This window comes from Candoia aspera, chromosome 6 (assembly GCF_035149785.1).
Source record: "Candoia aspera isolate rCanAsp1 chromosome 6, rCanAsp1.hap2, whole genome shotgun sequence".
In the NCBI taxonomy this organism is placed as follows: Eukaryota; Metazoa; Chordata; class Lepidosauria; order Squamata; family Boidae; genus Candoia; species Candoia aspera.
In genome coordinates, this window is record NC_086158.1 from 69,410,568 (window position 1) to 69,434,142 (window position 23,575).

At 39.4% G+C, this 23,575-nt stretch overlaps 1 protein-coding gene across 3 annotated transcripts in view; it reads left to right on the forward strand.

The window, feature by feature from the left end:
- The first annotated feature begins 2,422 nt into the window (after nt 1-2,422).
- The window catches only part of JAKMIP3 (Janus kinase and microtubule interacting protein 3), a 118,935-nt gene continuing 97,782 nt past the window's right edge, over nt 2,423-23,575 (forward strand). For all 3 annotated transcript variants that reach the window (XM_063307361.1, XM_063307359.1, XM_063307360.1), the window contains exon 1: nt 2,423-2,769. The gene's annotated coding sequence lies outside the window, so the exon portion shown is untranslated. The remainder of the gene's footprint in view (nt 2,770-23,575) is intronic.

Below are 23,575 nucleotides of genomic sequence, written 5' to 3' on the forward strand. Positions count from 1 at the left end.
GTAGTCCTCAGTTAACAACAGCAACTGGGACTGGAATTTCCATCACTACGTGATGTGGTCGTAAACCGAGACATCATGTGACTGTGCTGCTTAACAATGGCAGATCCAGAATTCCCATTACCATCATTAAGCAAATCCCGTGATGCGTTCTAGTGTTATCATAGACCAAACCTCTGGATATATTATTTAGTGGTTTCATGTGGACCTTAAACAGCACTGAGGGTGGGTAGCAGGGGCTAGAGCAAGTGTTGAATGAGTCATACACATCCGTGTTCATGTATTGTTATTACACGTATATCCCACTTTTTAACACATGGTTAGGTTGCTGGACTAGGAATGGAAAGACCCTGAGTTCCACACTCAGCAGTGGAAGTGTACTAGGTGACATTCAACCAATTAAACTTTCCAAGCCCAACCCAATCTCACAGGGTTATAGTTGTGAGGACAAAATTAAAGGAGGGAGTACCAAAATATACTCCGTCTTTTAGCATTTTCAGTAGTTCCCTGGAAAGTAGCAATGGAAAAGAATTTGTCAGCTGTGGGGCCTAATCCTGAAAGAATGACAAGGCCAGTGTGTGGAAGCTTAGCAGCCTGAGTATATCACAGTGCAGGCTACAGGGCTGGGTTCTGTGGGAAGAATGAGTTGTGTACCAAACTCACCATTCTATATGGGAGTATGACATTTTTCCAGAAATTTCCAGAAGAAGTGATTTGCAGGGTTCCAGAAGTTTGGACCAGCACATTCTAGAATAAAAATGGAACATTAAGAAAGAAAATCACATGTTCTATCTATGAACATTTAGCACAGCTGTAGGTCTAACAGGCACTAACTCTGAACTGATCATCAAAAGTGGGATGTGGGAGAGACTTAGCCATCTAGGACTTAAGTAGACACATGATTTGCTTGAAATAACTTCAGTAAGCACTCACCTTCTCTTGCCCTTCTTGTAAACCCTGATATTTCTTGAATCACCTGGATTTGGAAGCTTGATTGCCTAGTGAATGTGTTTTCACTTGATGCCTTCAAATTGGTAGAAGAACCAGTGGCTTCAAGACTCACTCTGCTTGCTTACCCTTCCGTGGAGGTCTGATTTTCATGCTGCCTATTTGGAACTGTTTGACCTGCTTCTTGGGGCAATAAAATAAGTAATGGCTATAGCCAGTGTTCCATGCATGATGGCTCCAGTCTTACCCTATATGTTACTGACAGATAAATGTCACTTTCTGCCAAGTCCTTATGTACGTCCAAACAGCATGACCCCAGACAGCAGGAGGAAAGGAAATCACAAAATTTGCAGAAGTACAATTTTGGGGAGAGAAATTGGAATCCGGTGCATTGTTCTGATAATTAAGCATGTCTAGCGAAGGGAGGGCAGTTGTGGGAAAGTGGGGAAGGGAAAGGGAAACAGAATGGAGTATCCTAGAAAAGACATGGCATCTAAAGTTACATTCTGCCCTGCCACATTTTGCTCATGTCCTATTTCTTTCACAGTTAATTCACACTAGGGCAGGAAAATAATGAATAGGGAATTCCTACATGGGTGTATGTGTGGGGTGGAGGAGAGAGCATTGCAACTTCCTTATATTCCACACTCTGAAACTTGCAAAAAGAGCTGCTTTTTTGTTTTTATTTTTTTCCTTTCGGCAAGCCAGTTGTTGACCTTTTCTTTTTTCTTTTTTGACAAGCCAATTTCCCCTTGTGAGCGAAGTCAAAAAATATTTAGCGATGACTTTTTCTTTTGCTTTTATGGAATCAGAACAGTCTTTTAATGACCCGGTCCCAGGTGGGCTCGGTGTGAGGATTTCTCCCCAATGTGTGTGACATCACTCCTAGGCTGATGGCAAACGCCAAAGGAGTGATGGAGCTTTCTCAGTATCAGTATCCCTCCGACCTGCATATGTACTTGCAGCAGGAAAGAGGGAGGGGAAAACAGAGATCTCGGTAACCTTGGCAACGCCCAGAGTGAAAGCAAGAATTCACACCCTGCCTAGGATGCTGGAGAGGAATAATGCTGCCTTTTTTTTTTTCCCAGCAAACCATCCTGCGAGGAACTGTGTGGCTGCTGACAGCTTGTTGCTCAGTGCGCAATGCCCTCCTTCAAAGTGGCATTTTGCTCCCGAAAGGGAGGGCCTACTTTTCGAAGTGAGCTCCTCTGATGACGTGCCTACAGGCGGCTGCCTAGCTGCAGTGTCACTGCAATGGCTGAGGGGCTGGGGCTTGGATGCTTCTAGTGAGCTCATTTTCCCAGGAGGAAGAAAAGCAAGGATCGGGGCATCGCCGGGCTACTGCAACCTTCCTGGGAAAATTCCCTTCTAGCTCCTTTCTTAGTTAACCTGGCCTGATTCTTCCCTGTAGGACTGTGTACACGGTGAGCAGATTTTTCTTTAAAAAAGCAAAAAAGCAAAAAAAAAGAGGAAAAAAATACCCTGTATGGTTGATTCTCAGCCCCTTCTCATCCTTCCTCCTTTCCTTTTCTCCCTTCAATGCTTTCTTGGACTGGCTTGACGAATCTCACACTCACCTGTTTGGAGGATAAGAAGTATAGCATCTTGAGCAGTCAGAGATGGAGTGGACCTTTTGAACTGATTTTTCAAAATTACAAAATGAGGTAAATGGCAAAGCATACCTCAGCAAAAAAAACCCAACCCAAATTACAGTCTGTCTGCTAGAAACAGCTGACAGGTCCTAGGATGAAGCATACAGCAAATGCATGGACTGATACTTTCGTCAGGTAAAGCAAACAAGGAATGATGGAGCCTGCCTGTAAGGTTAGTTCCCATACCAATTTGCGTCTCTCTTTCTTTCGATCTGAAGGGAATTGGTTATATAACACCTTTTCTTGGGCGTTTTAGGCAAGCGGATGCCCAATCCTGTTTTGCATGTACTGCCTGGCAAAATGTGTCTATGTAGCAAGGGACCGAAGCATCCCTATTAAATATAGAAAGGTGCTCCTCTTGCCATTGATGAGGATCAGAATGGTGGGGACCGGAGGAAAACAGGCCTTTCTGATTCCACATTATTATATTTTATTGCATAAGACAGGGAGATCCACCCACCTTTATTCCAATACTTCAGACTAAGGATTGGATTGAGTTACACTGCCTGTACAAGACATAGCACAGACTTTTTCAGATTAGCACAGATGTTATTATCAGCATCTAGCAGATTCCAGGGAGCTCAGTTTCTTCTGAGCATGACATGGGCAATTCCCTGACACAGCTGACATTCCATTTATGGCCAATGAAACCCACTGGGATTTAATCCTAGATCAAAGTGGAATTTCTTATTTTATTGCCTCTTCTTCCCTTCTTGATGAAACCCACTGGGATTTAGTCCTGCATAAATGTGGAAATTCTTGTTTTATTGCCACCTTTTCCCTTGTTGATTATAAATAGCACTTTGACCTGTTAAGTGTCATACCTTTGGAGCAATGCAGCTAAAAATGCTGTAGTTAGTTTAAAGACAGTGTAAAAACTATGCCTCTTATTTGTGTTACTGTTTCCACCTCTGAGCATCCTGGGACTATGCAATACATGAATTATTCCTTTGGAAGAACTGAACTATACTGATCCCAGCTTATGTGTGGAAAGCCATGTGTTATTAGCGACGTTCTGCTATGCATTCAAGAAATATTTGCAGGAAGTTTTTGTGTGCATGTGAAGTATGCAGGAGGCCTGGAGATAAGAGGCAGTTTACTTACTTAAAAGTTTATCAGCCCTGTTAAGATACAGAGGACAATACTAACGAGAAAAAGAAAGGATGGTTCATCTGGTAAGTTAGAAGAGCAGTTTAAGAAAGATACTATTGGAACAATCCTAGGCAACTTCACCTAGTAGCCTTCATTGAAATCAGTAGGATTTACCATTTGCATGTGGTACAGCTACTTTGGAAAGAAAGAATAGCTGTGCAGATCAAATATGAAATTATCAAAGGAAAAAATGTTAGATGTTTTTCCTGAGAGCTACAATCTAAGCTTGTCTAGCTTGAAGGTCATGGATTGCACAATATCGTCTGAAGATTGTTGCTTTTGTACTTGATTTTATAACTTCCCTTCAATCTTTGAATTATTGGTATGTGTATTGGTGTTCTACCTCAGTAGATTTACCATTTATCCACCTCATTACATTTTGCTGTTTTGAAATAAATTTTGGGGAAGTTTTCCAAACCTCGTCTTAGTATTATAAATAACTTTCCTTAGGGAATTGAAGAAATTTATCTTCCAGAAAGACCTAGCAGGAAACAAATGGGTTTCTAACTGCAGCAGCATTCACAGAGCCAAACTCTAAGTCCTTGCAGTATGTATATATTCCAAAAGCTTATTTGTAAACAATATATTAACTTGCTATTTTTTATCTATTCTAGTCATTGTTTTTTGTTGCAATATACCTGACCAGCCCCTAATAATAGTGAAATAAATATATGGATGGGCAATTACATTTGTACTGTTAGTGCAACACAGATAATACAGTATGTCGTATTGTGTTGGTCAAAGACCGTAATAAATAATATACTGATTCGTATAATATATTCTTTAAATATAAGCTATTAGAGAATATTGCTTAAAGAACTCACAGTAAAATTACAACATGCAGCACAGACTTCTACTGATTCTATGGTAGATCATTATTCAAAATCTGAATTTTGGTGTTCAATGCTTCAGTGGATTACAAATATCAGTATGGGTTCACTGCATAGTATGCCCCTTAAGACTGTTTTTTTTCATTCATACTCATTTGTAAATATATTCTTTTTTATTCTTCTTGTCCACCTTTCAGAAAAAGTTTTGTTGACTGATATTGAAAATATACAACATTTATGAATCTGGCATTCTTTGCTGAAATTCTTTGCCCAAATCACAAATGTTTCTCCTCTCACAAGTGTTGCTTATACTGTTGCAGATAGCTGTATTTATATTGTATAGATAGAGAGATGAAATATAGAGATGACATTTATTTACCCCCACATGACTAGGGTTGGGCTTCTGCTAGATGGCTGCAACAGCCACATGTTGGTTCAGAGATGAGGCAAATATTTCTCGGCTCTCAAGATATTTCTGAACTACTATTTCTCAAGATGTTTCTCAACTATGGTTCCCAGAATCCTTATCTCTTTATGGCCATGCGAGCTGTGACTGATGTGAGTTGTAATTCAGCAAAATCTGAAAGGCTCATTTTGGTCTTAGTTGCACTAGATTAGAACCTCCAGAAGCAGTCAGTAAATGCATATATTTTGGCACAGGACATCTCAAAATGGAATCATCCCGCTACTCATGGCCATTGTGTTTTGTGTGTTTAATATAACTGAGACTTTTACTGCTTGATGTTTTATTTTATGTTAGATGGCATCAAATGCATTTTAATTTACTCAACCTGAATATGCATCATAGCTGAAGCAGAAAATAGAAATATTTTAAATAAATAATAATGAAAGGATTTTTCTTCATTTCCTTCATCTTTGGGCTTCTGTAAGAGGCATAATAAAACCTTATATATTGAATAGGCTGTATTTCTTTATACCACTTTTTATGTATAGGGTCCATTTAAAGATCTGTAATGCCAAAAATGTTCCTATTTTTTTCTTTCCATTTTAAAATTTCATTAGAATTTCCTTACTTATGTTGTGTTTTTCTGGAAGATTCAGGCAGATAATGGAAATTAAATTTAAGCTTATTAACCCTACTTTAATACATTTCCTTAATTTTATACTTAACAGTATGATCCTAAGCATGCATCCCTGAGTTCAACAAACTTTCTTTTGAGTAAACATGATTAGGATTGTGCTATTACAATGCAATCCAATTCATATTGACTTGGATATAAACACTCTTGAGCTCCACAGCTTCAAGTAATATGTCATGATGAATTATTAGGGATTTATTATTGACAATTATAATAATATATAAATGGGTGAGCTCTAATGCATCTTTTCCCACCTAGTTAAGCCAGTCAAGGTTAGGACCATAGCTTGAGATTTTCATTTCCTCAGTACTTAACATTTGATGCTGGAGCACAACTCTGTTTGAATTAGACTCAACTGAGTTTTTAAAAACATTTAGTACATTTTAATCACTATTATTTATTGATTTCTTTTTTATTATTACAGTTACTATTATTATTATTATTTAGTATTTATTATAATATTTTGGCTGTTATATTTCACCATAAAAACCAACATCCTGAGGTCTTAAAACATACCATTTGGGAGTTGGATCAAACAATTCCAGTGGAGCTTACTTCCAATTAGTCTGTTCAAGTGAATGAACATTTCCTAATATTGAGACTCAGTAGGTAGTGAATCCTATGTTTCTTGTAGATTAGCTCAGTTGTAACCATGTGCACTTGAAATCGTTTGAGATCTTACAATCTATATGGCTGGGTATCTTATCCCCATCTGCCCCACCTACCCCCTAGGAAATTCCTTCTCTTCTCTTCCCTCCCTAACCCTAACCCTAACCCTGCCTTTGTTCTGTTATTCTGTCACAAATTAAGTCAATTTGGGTATCTTGGATTTTGCTCCATTTTGTGTATTACCACATTTTTTAATTAAATGAATATTTGAAGCTAGTAATAATCACTCCGCACACTTGATGATGAACCTAGTGGTCTTATACTCAACCCTTCACTGATTTCTTAACAGCTTCTTCTCCCAAACTGACTATATGCCAGGCATTTGGTGACAAAATTGGGGTTCAGGTCAAACAAATAAAAAGGAGAAGCTTTTAGGATAAAGCAACTGTTACATCTAGGTGGTTCAGACAGATCCTTTCTATACAAATTTCTGAGGGGAAAAAGCACCTGAGGGTACAATCCAGTATTATAGTTCCCACTCCAGTGTTGGATGGGGGAAACTGGGATCCGATTCTTTCCTACATTTGTCTACCAGCTGCCATGGGTAGCTGTTTCTGGGGCCAAGAAATCTGAATTTTGCAAGTCTCAAAAGGGGACTTAATAGGATGTAAGTTGTGTAGGGCTGAAGGATTCCTATATCCTAGGTTCCTCTGGCCTTCTACTACTACCCCATATTAGATCAAGAACAGTTCCAAATTTATTTCCTTCCTTTGCTTACAATAGAGGAATTGTTGTGTTACTGTTTTAGTAGAAACAAAACCCAAACCTAAGAAGAACAATGGACACCATTTCTGGCTTATTTCATCTTGCTGGTCCATTGGTGGTGGGATATTTAGAAATAGGTTTGCTCTGTGAATACACAAATCAATATAATTCATTTGCTGTAAAGCTAGTTAGCATATTAGTGATTTATTCATTTTTAAAAAATCTTTCATAAAACAAGAGAGAAACCCTTTTAAAAAATATTTAAAATTATGATTAATTATGAAATGGTATCCAAACAACTTTAATCCTGCTTTTTTATTAGGCTAAACATTTGTGAAAGCATGAAAACTCATAAACTATTATTACTACAACTGCTGCTGCTGCTGCTACTACAACTCCTCACTGGAAATTTGAATTCAGCAAGAGTCCTTTTCAGAGGATGTGCTCTGATCAAAAGCAGAGTGCTGAAAGAATATTGAAAAGCAGGAGTCTAGTAGTACCTTTCCAGACTAACAAATGTTATTTAAAGATCTAAGCTTTCAGGAGTCCACTACCAGCCGCCTTCTAATTTTTTGCTCCCATAGACTAACCTAGCTCCCCTCCTACAAACAATGAAAGAATGCTGAATAATTAAGTAGCAAAGGGCCCTATTGAAAAAAAAAAAAAGGCCTGTAATATAGTTGTCTTGGATACAGAGCTTAGGCTTAACCGAGCTATCACTGAATGATAACAGATGGTCCTTACATTTGAAATGTAGATTTATTAAGAAATAGATGAGGACAGACAAGCCTGTCTAAGCTATGTGGAGGGAGGGAGGAATTTCCCTTTTATCACTTAAGTACAGAGTTTCATTTAGTCCAGGTGAGAAACAGACACAGTGATAGTGTGTCCTTCTTCTCATCTGTCTCCCACCATTTGCCCTAGTGGTCATAGGTGTAAGGAGTTGATCCAACATTTTACGATTATTATTAGCATATTGACTTTTGCAATCATATATTTGATCCAGTAGCTGTAAACAGCATGACTTTCAGGTATATATCTTTTCTCTAGCATATTTAAGTGTTGGCAGTATGACAAATCTTTACTTTGAATACATTTTCTTGTTCCTTTCTGAGCCCCAACAAATCTAAGAACTGCCTAATTTGATACACAAAGCACAGAGAGAAGACTGAAGAGCTGGTTTGTCCTCTCAAATTGCTGATTATAGGTGTGGCTTTCTCTTCTCAGTCATAAATTGGCTTATGCCTGACTGGGAATTCTGGAAGTTGTCCACACATCTTCAAGTTGCCAGGGTTGAGAAACACTGATCTATATGCTAGGTTGTAGGTGTTGATACAAATTTACAAATTGCTATAATTGAAATAGGACATGTATTATTACATGTGACCAACTAACTAACCAACTAATTGGTATGTCATCTGCATACTGAAGTACAACTATTGATCTATTTGCCAACTTTGGAAGGTGATGTTCTTTATTTGAATACCCCACTATTGCATTAATGTAATAATTAAATACAAATAGAGCCAGGATACACTGTTGCTTAACTCCCTTGTTGGTTGGCACTACATCTGAAAGATGACCCATGGTATTATATCTCCCCCTCAGTCTGGTGTTCCAACGAAGTGCATGTAAAGGGGTAAGAAGCCATCTATTGTAGAGGATTCAAGTTTATGTCAATTTTTTTCCCTGGAGATTGATCAAAAGCCTACTTGAGGTCTCCAAAGAGAATGAGCAGAGCTGGTTTAGGAGCCTGAGCATGATGGTATCAAATACTCATCTAGTACAGAGTGGCCTGCTCTGAACCATGCCTGTTTCTCAGCTATCAGATTTTCATCTTCTAGCCACTCCAGAAGTTTCCAATAAATATGTCTAGCATAGATCTTACTAATTATATTAAGAAGGCACAGCTTGCATGAATACAGCATATCTCTCTGTTCACTAAAGACATGATTGTTTTAAAGACATGATTTTAATTATTTCTTCATGAAAGCAGAGACATCATTCTTTGTCTATATGCCATCTCCATCACCAAAGGAACTCTAGGGTTAAAATAGGCTTGTATGAAATGAGTGCTTTAATGAATAGCAGAGAGATATTGTACATGCATATAGTCCAGAATATTTCTTCCAAATAGTTTTCAAAGTGTGGACACCCCTACTAATTACATCTACAGAATGTTCACACAAGTGACTATAGCTTACATAGCAATATTGCTTAGTGTATCTCATTAATCTGCCATAACCCAGTGTAGATTTAAAGGTACAAAGCTCATTGATTTCAAACAGGATGAATGCGCACGTACATTTTACATCACTGAAGTCACTGAAGTCCTATTAAGGTATGGAAAGCTGGATAATTTCATGTGAATGTTTATAACTGAAAATGTATTTTCAGATCCAGTCCACACATTTTAAGAGATTGCTTTGGACAGAAAAAAAAATCTAAATATTTATCCACCGTATTTTTTTTTCCTACTAAAAATTGAAACCATAGTTTGGAGATAACTAAGATGTTGAAGACAATTGCAAACTGCTATCTCTCTCAAGTAGACCCCATCACTGGGAACTGGGAATTCATACTTCTTGACCAGTTTGGTACAGATAACTCCCCAAGAATCTGATGTTGCACAGTGAGAGGGTTTTGTAGTTGTTCTTTTTATTTATCTATTTTCATAGTTTATATTAATTAATACCTTATATTGCATAGTTTTAATATAATACTGATTCATAGTACATTGTGTCTGATATGTATCTTCACTAAGCTTCAGTTGATATATAATCTTATCATATGGCTCTCTCTTGGAAGTCAATCTGTATAAGTATCCAGGCTGATAGTTATTCTGTTAGTTGGTTTTCTGGGGATAAATGATTGGCACTGTGGTATTAGAAATGTTGAACTAAGTGGACTTTTGATTTCATCCAGAAAAGTTCTTCTTATAGACTTAGTATTTTTGTGATGGGCCCCACAGGCAGTGGTGCTAATAGTAATAATACCAGGAAGATAATGATGATAATATTATTTATTCCTGATATTGCTGTTAGTAGCAGCCCAAACTAAATGGGTACTTGTCAATGCAAAGCTTGCTCAGTTACACATGATTTGCAACAAATACCTTATATTGTTAGGGTATCTATTTTATATATGCAGAAGGAAAAAGTGGATCATATCACTGGCCCTCGCTAATCTTCCACCTTGCATACTAGCCACTGCATATTAGTACTGATTCAAGTTTTTGGCTACAACAAACTCTGAGAAATGTATCATATTAAGGACCTAAGAAAAGCACTGTTGAACCAGTTGCATTGCACCAGTGCAGGCAGCCAAATCCCTCCAGCAGATCAGAAGCAGAGGTAAAGGGCAAGACCCTTTAGTTCAAAATCTCATATGGTTTGAGCCAAACTCTGTAATATCCCTTTGTGGTCAATAGGTCATGAGCCAGTCCCATTGGATTGGAGCCCTCAATATTTGCTATATAACCTCTCTGGGACTATGGCAGGCTGAAAGATGGGATATCAATGCATTAGTCTTTGTATCATCACCACCTCTACCACCAGCAGCATCGTTCTTATGCCTGTAAGAGATTGCTGAATTAGAATATTTATGTGATACATGTAAGATCAGAAGCTAGTTCTAATCTTATATAACTAACAAAGGCCCCAAAATGTCTTCAATGTTGACCACAGCAAGTTGGTTACATTTTTTCCCCTTTTAGATCTTCCTTCACTTGGAAATTTGAGCATGAGCTTCAGTTTGTGAGATGGCTGCATTAAGAATTTAGAAATCAATTTCTATCTAAATTGAATTTTCTGCCTACATTCCAACTCTTATAGGTGACCCAGCATAAAGTCCTCTTTAGGTATTCCTTCAGTGAAGACCAATCTATAATAAACCATTCACTGCCATTTTTCATACTAATCAGTGAATAAGGCCAGTTTAAAGGGCAGGTCAAACAAGCACTTGCCCTGCTGTTGTTTAAGTCTATTTCTTGGTGGAGGGTATGTATCTGTGTTTGTGTGTGTTTATGCATGCTATGGGTCCTTAATGTGTGTGTTTGTGTGTGTTTGTGTGTGTGTGTATTTAAGACACTTAGATCCTTTTCTTGCAGAGTAAAATAAGATAAAATTGTCTTAATTGAATCCATGTAGTTATTCTTTAACAGTATTTACTTTGATGGACACCACATGATAGACACACTTCCTCTAAGTGCCCTCTCCATGCCAAGTGGAGCTCAAGTTTCTGCTTGGATCTCTGAAGATCTGTATGCAATGAAAGAGGCCAGAAGATAGTTAGAATGCAAAATTATGTAAGGCCAGATTTACTGTATTGCATATAATCTACTATATGATATGCAGACTTGGTGCATACAATCTTTTATAACTCCCACATTGGAAATTCTATTGCATCTTCAAGTAGCCATCCAGCAGAGCTATTTAGAATGGTGAAGGACTTATTATTATCTGCCCTAGAAACTCAGTACTGGTGTTCTCAAAAACCTGATGTGATAAATTTGCAAAGACTTGAGGATAAAATTACTCAAATACTGTCTTTAATGCAGTATATATTGAGGTATTGAATTATATGGATTGTTTCAGTTTATGAGGCCTGTGGATATGGTTTAATATATGTCTCTTGATATCTAACCATTTTGGTTCATTGAAGAGGGGTTGGCTGGAGGGATCAAAGGAGCATTGAGTGGAACTTTGGGTGAAGGAATGGTGCTACTATCACTGAAGTGGTCTCTGCCTACTAAAACAAACCCGTTCTTTGGATCCAGAAGATTTTGCTCACTACTGCCCAGTTACAAAAACTTCTACTTGGGGCAAAGTGTTTGAGAGATTAGTTGCACCAGCTATGCAACGACAGACATTCTTTGAGAACACAAATTATCTAGACTCCTTTCAGTCTGGATTCAGGCCTGATATTAGGACAGAATCAGCCATGGTCATCCTCAATGGTAGCCTCTTGTAGGAAAGAGGTAAATGCAGTGTTGCTCTATTGATCCTGTCAATTTCCCAGTGGAAATTGACCACGGTATTTTCCTAGACTATCTTTGTGAATTGGGGATTGAGAACATTGTATTACATTGCTTCCTGTCCTAGTTGTAGGGATAGTCTTAAATTGTAGTATTGGAAGATTGCCCCTCTGTAGCCTAGCAGTTATGTACTAGCTTGTCACAAGACGCTATTTTGTCCCCAGTGCTATTTAATATATATATATGAAACCATTTGGGGTGGTAATCAGGTATTTTGGATACGGGTGTCATCAATATGCAGGGGAGCAGATGATTTCAGCTCTACTTCTCCATAATACGTATGAATCAGGAGAGGTTGTGCAAGTCCTGAACCAGTGCCTGGATGCAGTGATGGATTGGATGAGGACTAATAATACACTGAGACTGAGTATAACAAGATGGAGATTTGTAGGTGGATGGTTCCCAGGTTTGGGAATTTGGGAGTTTAACTGTTCTAAACAAGGTTGCACTTCCACACCAAAAACAAATGTATAGTTTGTGGTGCTCTTAAAGTCATAATTGTCATTAGGGGCCCAAGTGATCTCCAGAGCTAAGGGTGCATATTGCCAGTTTTGGTTGGTATACCAAGTATACCCTTTCTTGGACAGGGACACCTTAGATACACCTGCAGTTGGTGCAGAATGCAACAGACCAGATGCTGAGTGGGGCACCTGATGTGCGTATTTTACACTTTTGTTGAAGCAGCTGTTCTGGGCTACCAATTAGCTACCAAGCTGGATTCTAGGTTTTGGTTATGATATATAAAGCCTAAAACTTGGGACCAGGATACTTGTAAGATCATCTTCGTTGTTATAAATCTGGTTGGACATTTAGAAAGTTCTGCTAAAGGTACCGAATGACATCTGGCAGTTACTTGTGGGTGGCCCTTCTCTGTGTCAGTGCCCACGCTCTGGAACAGTTTCCCCCCAGAATGTCAGGAAGTTTGTATTATACTATCCTTTGTAACCCACTGAAATTTTATCTCTTCACCAAGGCTTTCCCAGTAGGAACATTGGAAAAATACTTTTCCTCTTTTTCACACCATTATAATGAATATGTTCTAATGAATATTGTTCTAAATTGTTTTTATATTGTGTTGTATTACTGTTTTTATTTTAAACTACCATGAAATGATTTGGCATAGGAAACATATAAACATATTTGTTCATGGTGATGATGATGATGATGAGGGTGATGCATATAGTCAGGCTTTATGAATCTCTTTAAGCTTTCTTTGGATTCTTTGAGTGAAGCAAACTGTGCTCAACTTTCAGGTAGCCATTAGGCTCTTTCATAGGAAGTCTAAGAGCTTTAACTGCTTTCACATTTTCATTCAAATATTCTGAGAATGATACTTCAAACTCCTGTGGGAACGATCAGTGGAATTCTTAAAATCAATACAATTCAATCAGCATATTCAAGCGTTATGGCTCATGTGCATCTAGGATAACTATGCATGCACACATACACATTTTTTTTTCCTTTTAACAACCTTCTTCCCTTCCAGGGATCCAGCACATATTGGTGGCTTCTCAAGTCCAAGTAAGATCCCTTATGTGGCCCTTTTATATTCAAGACTACCTGACCCCCAGATCATGACTGAAGATTATCTGCAGTCCAATATTTTATTACTAAATGTGTCCACCTCTCCAGATAAAGATAAGAAAGGTGGTAGTCAAGGAGTATTCTGGGATCGCTGTGCTTTGTCCAAGTGGGCAAACAGATACAATTCTGTCAGGATTCCCACATAAATTTCTTTTGGTCATTGTCTGACTGCCTGTCTTCTTACTCACCTGACTTTTGGATTTCCATTATGATTTTTTTTTTAATGGGGACCTGCAACCTACTTCTTCCTGCTGTTCCATCCATCATACAACCCTAAACAAATCCTAGGTTCCTCGGGCAGAGGGTGGGTGTCAGCCCTGCAACAGACCATGATCAGATATGCCTCTTTTTAAAGGTCACGGGCCTGGCCAGAACCTCCTGAGTTGTAAACCCCAAGGCATCCTCCACTCATGTCTTAATCATGTTTACTTTAATGAAGCTGTATTCTCCTTGGGACTTTGTTCACAAAATAGCCATTATGATGGGAGATGTGTTGTACTAGAGTGCTTAGCCTCAAGCCTTGCTTGCGTGGAACTGCAGTGTCCTGAATTCATTCCATTTTGGAGCCTGACACTTCAAATCACTTCACATTTCTGATGTGCTGGGAAATGAGCTAAAACCCGCTGAGTACGGCTGGATTCATCAAGTCCTTACAGTGTTAGTTATAGTTTGAGGTTGTAATGAAATTCTTTGATGGACTTAGGAATATTACAAAGAATCATGATAGAGCAAAGCAGAGGGTCACAAAGGCAAACATTCCGTTTCTTGCATTGACTAATGTTTGTAGGAAGTTGACAGCAGAGCATGAAAATAAGATTTCTCTTATCTTGTTTGGCTTTCTCCGGATACTCTGAGAACACTGCCTCTGAACTTACCAGTTCCATTTATCTATCATGCATAAAGATATCACAGTGAACTAAACACCAAACCAGGATCTGTTTTGCAAGCAACAGGAAGTATGTTGGATTCCTGGTCCCTCTAGGTAGTGGGTTTAATAGAAAGCCAGGTAAGGGGAAAAAAAACAAGTTAAGGGTCCTTCTAACAACTTTCCCCAAATGCCAGGTCCTGACACTGACTTTGCCATTTCCTGTCTTTCAGACTACTATATAACTTAAAAGGAATGAGGCAGAAAACATGCTTGAAAGTATGTATTTCCTGAATTCACTTTTTTTTTTTTAGTTGCTATCTAAATCTCATGAAAGCTATTGGGGCTTATTTCTGATCAGACAGGAATTGACATGGAGAAGGTGCTTTGCTTCATCATGCTTTACAACTTTATAACGAGAGATCATAGCCACTGGAGGCCTTTATTTCTGTACTGAGCTTCTCTTGATGACCATAATCTACCATTTCCTAACAGCAGAGTGCAATCCCAGGAAAAGATACAGCTTCTTCAAACAGCGGCCACTTTGAATCCTCTTTTCCTCTTTGAATTCAGATGGCTGCACAAACCAACTTTCCAATGCAACTTTTCTGTTTGATACCTTTAAGTTCTGCAAGTGGAGGTTTTTTGGTATTCAACTCTGTTTTGCATCAAAAAGAAAATATTTATTCTTGAGATGTAGAAGTACAGACAAGGTGTGCAGTTGCTAGGGAAGCCTGTATTCTCACAGCCACACAAGGCAGGTAAACAGTTCCCCTTCTGGGTTTGGAAAGACATCAGAATAAACGGAGTAGCCAATGATGGGTCTCCCTTTCATCATGCCATTCTTCCCTTTTTACATTTTAGCACAGGTTCCTATTTGTTCTCAAATAAATCAAAGCAAGATTTTATTACACTTTTTAAAAAAATGTTGTCTTTTAAAACGTTGCTATCACAACCACAAGTTCTAGATACAGTGTGGAAGAGAATCTGAGATATGCATGTGTGTCCATATGGGGGGATATATATTATATTCCTTTCTTTCGTTAGATATCTAGAATTGCATAAGCACTGCTATACAGATAGAAGTCTTCCTCCTTTATCCAGGTTTCACAGTCTGTGCAGTCTTAAGCTGACATATGTGCTAATCATATGTGGCACTAAATTGTTGATGTACAGCACAGTCCTTCCATTAAATATATGCAAAGACCTTCTCGTTGGAAAACACAGTACAGCACAAGAACAGGATACTTCTGCACATGTGGTCCATGTTTCCTAGCAACTGCAGCCATTCAGATGGGGAAGGCTTTAAATATTCAATAAAGTTATTTTTCTTCTCATTGTGTTATCAAAGTGGTCTCTCTCTTCTCTTCTCTTCTCTTCTCTTCTCTTCTCTTCTCTTCTCTTCTCTTCTCTTCTCTTTTTTCTTTTAAAAGGAGGGTAGGGGAAAGGAAAGGAAAAACCACATAATTTTTGGAGGGTGGGAGTAGGAATCAATTGCACTCCTTCAAATATTGATGTTTCTTGGTCTAAAAAGTAAGAATCTGAGCATTCCAAATATTTTAAAAGTGTTATACAGCCACTGCAAACAGTGTCACTAGAACTACCTTATTTTTTTGGGGGGGGGGGAAAGCAGGACAGATTTACAATATGTACTGCTTGAAAGGAAAAGCCATACCATAGAATTGTTGTTGTTTATTCGTTTAGTCGCTTCCGACTCTTCGTGACTTCATGGACCAGCCCACGCCAGAGCTTCCTGTCGGTCGTCAACACCCCCAGCTCCCCCAGGGATAAGTCCATCACCTCTAGAATATCATCCATCCACCTTGCCCTTGGTCGCCCCTCTTCCTTTTGCCCTCCACTCTCAGTAGCATCAGCATCTTCTCCAGGGTGTCCTGTCTTCTCATTATGTGGCCAAAGTATTTCAGTTTTGCCTTGAATATCATTCCCTCAAGTGAGCTTGTTGTTGCTGTTTATTCATTCAGTCGCTTCCGACTCTTCATGACTTCATGGACCAGCCCACGCCAGAGCTTCCTGTCGGATGTCAACACCCCCAGCTCCCCCAGGGACGAGTCCGTCACCTCTAGAATATCATCCATCCACCTTGCCCTTGGTCGCCCCTCTTCCTTTTGCCCTCCACTCCCTAGCATCAGCATCTTCTCCAGGGTGTCCTGTCTTCTCATTATGTGGCCAAAGTATTTCAGTTTTGCCTTTAATATCATTCCCTCAAGTGAGCTTGTTGTTGTTGTTTATTCATTCAGTCGCTTCCGACTCTTCATGACTTCATGGACCAGCCCACGCCAGAGCTTCCTGTCAGTCGTCAACACCCCCAGCTCCCCCAGGGACGGGTCCGTTACCTCTAGAATATCATCCATCCACCTTGCCCTTGGTCGGCCCCTCTTCCTTTTGCCCTCCACTCTTCCTAGCATCAGCATCTTCTCCAGGGTGTCCTGTCTTCTCATTGTGTGGCCAAAGTATTTCAGTTTTGCCTTGAATATCATTCCCTCAAGTGAGCAGTCTGGCTTTATTTCCTGGAGGATGGACTGGTTTGATCTTCTTGCAGTCCAAGGCACTCTCAGAATTTTCCTCCAACACCACAGTTCAAAAGCATCGATCTTCCTTCTCTCAGCCTTCCTTATGGTCCAGCTCTCGCAGCCATATGTTACTATTACATATTATTATATTATATTATATATTATATATAATATTATATAATATATAATATTATAATATTATAATATTACATATGTTACTCAAGTGAGCAGTCTGGCTTTATTTCCTGGAGGATGGACTGGTTTGATCTTCTTGCAGTCCAAGGCACTCAGAATTTTCCTCCAACACCACAGTTCAAAAGCATCGATCTTCCTTCGCTCAGCCTTCCTTATGGTCCAGCTCTCACAGCCATATGTTACTACAGGGAACACCATTGCTTTAACTATGCGGGCCTTTGTTGTCAGTGTGATGTCTCTGCTCTTAACTATTTTATCGAGATTTGTCATTGCTCTTCTCCCAAGGATTAAGCGTCTTCTGATTTCCTGACTGCAGTCAGCATCTGCAGTAATCTTTGCACCTAGGAATACAAAGTCTTTCACTGCTTCTACATTTTCTCCCTCTATTTGCCAGTTCTCAATCAAGCTGGTTGCCATAATCTTGGTTTTTTTGAGGTTTAGCTGCAAGCCAGCTTTTGCACTTTCTTCTTTCACCTTCATCATAAGGCTCCTCAGTTCCTCTTCACTTTCAGCCATCAAAGTGGCATCATCTGCATATCTGAGATTGTTAATGTTTCTTCCAGCGATTTTAACTCCAGCCTTGGATTCCTCAAGCCCAGCTTGTCACATGATGTGTTCTGCATACAAGTTGAATAGGTAGGGTGAGAGTATACAGCCCTGCCATACTCCTTTCCCAATCTTAAATCAGTCCGTTGTTCCGTGGTCTGTTCTTACTGTTGCTACTTGGTTGTTATACAGATTCTTCAGGAGGCATACAAGATGACTTGGTATTCCCATACCACTAAGAACTTGCCACAATTTGTTATGGTCCACACAGTCAAAGGCTTTAGAATAGTCAATAAAACAGAAATAGATGTTTTTCTGAAACTCCCTGGCTTTTTCCATTATCCAGCGGATATTGGCAATTTGGTCCCTAGTTCCTCTGCCTTTTCTAAACCCAGCTTGTACATCTGGCAATTCTTGCTCCATGAACTGCTGAAGTCTACCTTGCAGGATCTTGAGCATTACCTTACTGGCATGTGAAATGAGTGCCATCTAACACTGTGATGTTAGATGGCTTGCCCTGAATTCGAATGGAGATCATTCTGTCATTTTTTGGATTGTATCTAAGGATTGCTTTAGCCACTTTACTATTAATTATGAAGGCTACTCCATTTCTTCTGTGGTCCTCTTGTCCACAGTAGTAGATCTGGTGGTCATTTGATGTGAAGTGGCCCATTCCAGTCCATTTCAGTTCACTGACGCCCAAAATGTCTATCTTTAATCTTGACATCTCACCAATAACCACATCCAATTTGCCCTGGTTCATAGATCTTACATTCCAGGTTCCAATGGTGTGTTGATCCTTAGAACATCGGATTCGCCGTTCACCACCAGCACCGTCGGTACTATTCCCTTTTTCTTCCTATTGTAAAGTTTTAGTCACTGTTGGTCTATCTGCCTGTCTGTCATATTCTCTTATCTTTTAACCTTGCTTCACCCAATTTTGAATTCATAATGTTATGAATGAACATAGATTTCAGTTTAGAGGTTTCTGCTTTTGTCTCTACACATTTCTCTAGCCTCCAATTATTCTAAAAGGTTCTACTACTTTTATTATGTAGCTGATCTTACTGGCTTGACTTTCAGTTTTGGAAATGTGAAGAATTCCAGTCTGGATAAACACAGCTACCCACCAATTCCAAGAGCTGAAATTCTCCCTCCCTATCTGCTTTACTTCCAAATCCACCCCTCCCAGCTGAAAAGAAAAAGAACCTTTATTGGTATCTTTCTTTTTTCTTTTCAATTCTGCATAGGACAGAATGGAAATCAGAAATGAAGTACTTGAATTGAACATTCCCAAATCTAGTACTTCCTATAATTAAAAATAAAATGAGCAGTGTTTGTGGCATTATACACAACAAGCATGATGCGCAGTTTGACCTTCTGGCTGCACTCATGCTTGTCACAGTCTGCTCCCCACTTACCCTACCCCCTTTGAAAGAAATGATGTATGAATTCAGTGGTGCAGCAGCAAGCAATCAATGGAATCTAAAGCTGGCCTACTTAACATCCCACCCTTCTTTGAATGTAATTTAAACAAATCTGTAGTGTCCTGATAGGGATTGAAGCCCCACAGATGTGGTAAAATTAGGGTTAGCCCTCCCCATCCCCTTTCAGCATCCAATAAACCTTTGTGCACTCACAGGGGTATAAAATAAAAGCAAGCAAACAGTCCGAAGGCCTTAGAAGCCCACTATTCAAGACTATGCTAGACTACCGTCTTTCTCCTGGAGGTTGGAATAGAGAGAGCTAACTCTGTGTTCAACCCTTTTCTGGTTTTGCGGGACACAAACTGGCCAGGTGAAGCGAAATAACTCCAAATTAATCCAGGGTCATTTGGATTAATTGGGACCTAATCGTAATCTGATCATGGCTGATAGGAGTGATTTCCTAGCTCAGGTAAAGTCTATCTTATGACAAGGAAGTGACCTTTAAAGGAAGTAATGAAAATAATTTAGTAATGGTGGTACTGATATTGCTACTAGTAGTAATAATGTCAGAAAAAATGTTGAACTTTTACTGGACTTGCACAGAGGAGTATTTTTCACAGTAAGAAGCAGCTTCCCTGTTAGTATTTTATAGCATTGATTCTTTTTTGCTACAATCGTTGATCACTGTGAAAGAGAGGAAGATAATTCAGGGGCATTGTCTGTTGGAGCTGTCTAGCACTTCACATTCAAAGGCAGAAAGATGCTTTGGAGTACATTTGGACATACTGTACATTTAGCCAGCACTTCCTTAAACAAACCCATTTTCCCCAGGATGGCATACAATCTGCAGAGGAAAATACATGATGCCAAGAAAAGATGCAGCCACTTTAAAGTGTTGCAGACAGGCATTATGTGAACATTTTTTAACTTTGAAATCTGCCTCACTGAACTTAGTGGGATTTATTTCTGAACAGATACAGTACATATGGTAGAAAGCCAGTATGGTGTAGTGGTTAAGCCACCAGGCTAGAAACTGGGATACCATGAGTTCTAGTCCCGCCAAGCATAAAGCCAGCTGGGCCAGTCCCTCTCTCTGAGCCCTAGGAAGCAGGCAATGGCAAGCCACTTCTGAAACCTTGCCAAGAAAACTGCAGGGTCTGGTCCAGGCAGTTGCCAGGAATCAACACTGACTTGAAAGAGCATGTGTGCACACACATACACAATTGTGCTGCAGACAAGCAGTAGAACTTGGTACCTTTACAGCATCCCTTGTTGTACCTCCTATTATGAAAGCTGTTTAGCCATTCCGCTCTGCAGGAGGGCCCTTTCTGAAGATATCTTTGCTGTCACTGGTTTAGCAAGGAAATTGCCTTCAGCTCCCACTCTTTTCTTTAGGAAGATAGCCAAGACTTGTTTCTCTCACCAGGCTTTCCAGTGTTAGCTAATGTTTGCACTGATTTTAATTTTTGTACTCCGCAGTTTATTCACTGTTAGCTATCATGAATACACAAAGTGAGTAGGAAGGTGGGATTGGAAGTAAATAACATGCATGAGTGCAGACATATATGCATACACAAACAAGTAAGCACTGAGCAGTTTAACTAAGTTCCTACCCATCACCAGACCAAGTACATTTTGAGATTCTTTAAAAATATTTTTCTGTGGAGAGAGATGAGCAGTAATATTCCTTCATGTGCTGGGGATGCCATGGACATTTTCTGGTGATGGTTCACATTACTAGCACAATAGGGCTACACAGTTCATTTCTGCAGTTTGGGAGATTAGTTGGTTCCTAGGAAATTCTAGAGGAAGTTGTTTCTCAGTTGTAGCAATGCACCAGAAGAGACAAAAAATCCGACCATGATAAGAACAAAAATGAACTTAGTCAGTGCCATTAGCAATAAGATGACTACGCCGCTTATTCCTATCATTCAAAGAGGCTTCTGGGTAATTGCTGCTGTATTTCTGTGTTGCTCAGTTGTATACCCTTTGTATACCTCCTATACAATCAAAGGACTTTTTCAGTGCCCTGGGCCTGCAGCACTTGGTTCTCATCTCTGCCAGTTATTCCTCATATGGGTCATTGAGAAGAAGAGCTGACTTTGAAAAATGCTAATGCTTTGCAATGGGAGAGACAGGTAGCCTCCGGGCAAGCAGAGACTTGAAGCAACACTTGAACACTTCATTTATGTTCTGTTACATGTGCAAAAGAAAGACAGTCTTCTTCCTCCTCCATCTTCTTCTTCAGAAAAGCTTGAAATTTATATTCCTGGAACTGCTTATGCCCTCTTATGGAATAGCCTGGAAAAGGCAAAGATTTCTAAATGTCCATTTGCCTGCTATACTAAAAAACCCAAGGAGTCTTAAGTAACTTATGCAATTGCTTTTTTAGGGCTCAAATCTAAACTATTCGAAAGAATAATGATAATGCTTATCAGAAGTTGAATTATCTATTTCACTACAGAGTTATCTTCTATATCTTGGCTTTTCATAGAATCATAGAATCATAGGGTTGGAAGGGATCTTGGAGGTCTTCCAGTCCAGCCCTCTGCCCAGTCCCCTGCCCAACATCCTGTCCAACCTCCTGCCATGTCCAAATCCCTTTTCCCAACCAGAGACCCTGGAATACCACTCCATTGGTTTGGAATACAGTGCCTACCTCTTCTAACCTTTCACCCAAACTTCCTAACAATAAGAATAATTCAGCAGTGGAATCAATTACCCAGACACAATACCATCCTCTGGAAAGGGTGTGTGTGTGTCAGAAAAGGCAAGATGACATTTGCATAGCACAGTCTAAGACCTGCCTCTTTGTCTGTGTGTTCAACACACATACAAAACACAGTGTTGTGGCATCAACAAGATAGTGTTGATGCCACAACACTATCTTGACTTGTTTGACCTCTCCCTGCTTGCAGACACCACAGATGGCACTGTGTCTGGGTAATCGGTTCTCCTGCTGAACTCTTATTATTGTTAGAAAGTTAGGCTTCACTTCGCTGGATGTGTTTAAGCGGATCCTGGGTACCCATCTCCAGGGAATACCTTAATTTGGATTCCTAAAGCAAGCAGGGACTCAGCTGTCTAAATGTCCCTTCCAATTCAGTGACTCAGTAGGTGGTGGGGCTAACTGTGATTTTGGCTTGTCACAAACTACTTTTTATTCAGTGAGTCAAAATATTTACCCTTTATGCTCAAACTTCAGTTTTATTCAGGTTAGGCCAAGCAAAAACTTGGTTTTGTTTCTGAGGCAAATGTTCTTTCTGCCCTTGTCAAGGTGCAGCAAAGTAATTGTAATCATTTCAAAGTAGATAGGGGTTGAAGGACATGCTAGACCTAAGACTGTATGTGCCCACAGGGAGAACTTTTCTGTCATTTCTCTTTTCATTTCTGAACATTCTACAGGGAATGATCGTGTGAGTGGCACAGCTTTTGTCAAAAGGTTTGAACCTTGTCTGACATTCAGAAAATACTGTTCCACACCTTGCCTTTGTAGGAATGTCCCACCAATATCTCAGATTGATTATACCCTAAACCAGAGTGTCCCAACCTGGTTCCTTCCAGTTTTGTTGGGTCACAACTCACATTATCCTCAGGCAATATGGCCCCTTTACATAATTTCCCCAGCTCATATACATGAGTCCACACTATTCCCATTATCCCTTCTATAGAATATAACATGTATATATTAGATAGATCGATAAAATATGTTGTATATAAAGAGAGAGGGGGGAGATTAGAAGATTCATGGAAGTTTAACAGCATCCCAGTTAAAGTACCAGCACAACAGCTGAAAAACAAATTGGAAACATTATTAAACCTTTTCCCTCAGTTTTTCCCTTTCTTGTTACTGGAGAACCATTTAAAGGGAAGCAAAATAATTTTGCTTCCCAATAAATACAGTAGGCTTCATCCAGTATTCAAAATGTATGGTGTTCACATAGTCCACACATCTAACTGGCTGACCAAACTCTTCCTCCTTGCCCTTTTTATAACTTCACAGTTAACAAAGAAAGATATGTGGTTCTTATGCTTTTTTTAATGATTTTCTCATCAGATAAGTTCACATAACACATTGATACAAAACCAAAATAAACCACCCTATGGTTGAATGTAATGTGTAAATGCAGCCATGGTCTATCTAACCTTTCCCAACCACTGCCCCTCCAGATATCTAGATTTCCACAGTTTTCAACAAAGGCCATGCTGGGTGGGATTTTCAGGGAGTTATATAACTCCATGGCTTATCTCAAGATCAGAAATCCGGGCAGAGTTTGGCCCAGTTTACATATAATATCGAACTGTAATTTAATTCTGTCAGGTCAAGCCACAATGAGCC